Source organism: Cariama cristata, unplaced genomic scaffold, assembly GCF_000690535.1.
Source record: "Cariama cristata isolate BGI_N322 unplaced genomic scaffold, ASM69053v1 Scaffold21328, whole genome shotgun sequence".
In the NCBI taxonomy this organism is placed as follows: Eukaryota; Metazoa; Chordata; class Aves; order Cariamiformes; family Cariamidae; genus Cariama; species Cariama cristata.
The window spans coordinates 842-2,840 of NW_009629646.1; the positions used below are offsets into that span (position 1 = coordinate 842).

At 35.3% G+C, this 1,999-nt stretch overlaps 1 pseudogene; it reads right to left on the minus strand.

Annotated features, from left to right (window-relative positions):
* Positions 1-419: 419 nt before the first annotated feature.
* On the minus strand, positions 420-580 carry LOC104165595 (annotated as a pseudogene).
* Between the last annotated feature and the right edge of the window lie 1,419 nt (positions 581-1,999).

Here is a 1,999-nt window from a genome sequence, read left to right on the forward strand (position 1 = left end):
CTTAACTGGTTTACACTTACAAGTGCAGGTATGTCTTAAAAAGCAAAAAATAAACCCAAACAACATTATTCTGCCTTGAATACACAATTAGTTTGCAATACCTGCAGGTAACATACCCCTGATGACTGTGATAAAAGTCTGCTGCAGGGTAGTGTTAGATGCCCTTTAGGTAAGGGCAACGATGCACCTGTGTACTATATAAACCACTGTACAACAACAGCAAATATTAGACTGTAGACCACAGTGAAGGGAAGGATGCATCGACCATTTAGATAATCTGTTCTAGTTAAGACATTACAAGGCCTTTAGTCTGCATAAGGAAACAAATATTCATAACAGGAAGAACAAAGATGCTATTAGAAGATTGTGCTTTTCCTCTTTTTTGTAATAGTAATGCTAATTGGCAGAAACAGAATTACCTTCAAATATATAAGCCTTTGATGAAAAATATAGCCCAACAGGTAATGTAATCATTAGAGCTGTGAAGAATAGAAGTGTTCTTAAAGTTGATGTTAATGAACCCTCATTTCTGAAATAAATAAGAGAAGTTACACACAGAAGAAAGTCACAATATATATGCCTGAAAGAGGACAAGAACTCGTCCCAAACAGAAGCCAATTACTTTTCAAGAATTGAGTACATCTATCATTTGGAAGCAAGAAAGACTTGGAGTACATATTTGTTGGCTGCAGTAGAAAAATCACAGTATTCAAAACGATGTAATGATTCTGCCAGTCAAAGCTCACAAACAAGATTAAAAACGGTCTTTAAATTTTTCCCTATTATTGCTTTGCAAGCATTAACAACATATGGGGGTTACGTTAGTATGTTTACCAGTGTATTATTACATAATTATTAAATATTTAATATTAGGTACACAGACACTTGTCATATGACAGTAATTTGCATTAAAACAAGTTCCCTCTTTTTTTTTTTTTGGAAAAAGTAACTATAAGTCTAGGAAAATGACAAATCCTACAGGCTAGGATACAGAGGAAGTATGCAGAATTACTTTACCGTCTTATGACTGGAAGTGAAGTTCCTTTTTATTAGGCATTGTTCCTCTATTTAAAATAATTTCTCAGTTTCCACTAAGAAAGTTGGAATAACTGTAGCAATAATCAGAACACAGAGCCAATACACCAAAACATTAGTAACTTTTTTTGCTTTCGCAAAGCTAAACCTAGAAGACCTCAAACAAGAGAATCACAATGAAGGATTATGTATTTGGTAAGGTCTCCTCGAACTTGATCTGCTAGAGCAGGTTTTGCATCTACAGAACACCACATTCAGCTTGTTCTTGTGTGCTTCCACCAGTTTTCACTCACTCTGCTTGGCTGACTACATTAATATATGCTGAAGTAAACATGTAAGCCAAGCAATAACCTTCTGACTTTCAAAGATGACCAGATTCAATAGCATGCGTCCTTAAGGCTTTGAAACACAAATGTGTATAAAAAAACAATTCAAGTCACACATACATAAGTCTTAAAACTCCCAGGCACCTCCACAGCCATTTTTGTATAAGTAGTTTTAAAAAGTTTTATCAAGACATATTTGTGCCACAGTATATTGCTTGAAATCACATTTGACCCTTGACATTTGTTTGGAAAAGTAAGTGGAAGCAGGAAAAAAAAAATCTCATCCTCTGACGGTCATCAAATGACTGACATGCAGCCACACACAGCTTTTACATTAAAGTCAGCAGCACTTTTTGCTGATCATGTACTGCTATATACTTAGGTAGCATTATTAAATAGCTTAAAAAAACCCACTCAGAATCTTTTCCTTTACTAGAGTTTGTCTGAAGGTCTGTCGAGATGGAAAGTATAACCCCATTCCAACTTTGCCTATGGAAATTAGAAACTATTCTCTATTTAACACCCACCCATAGAAAAGTACGATGACCTCCAGCTTGTTACCAAAGTCAAAAACCCCACTGTTGAGAAATACTTTCCTTACAGTGACATACTTCCATCATTTCCCTACGCAGCAAAAA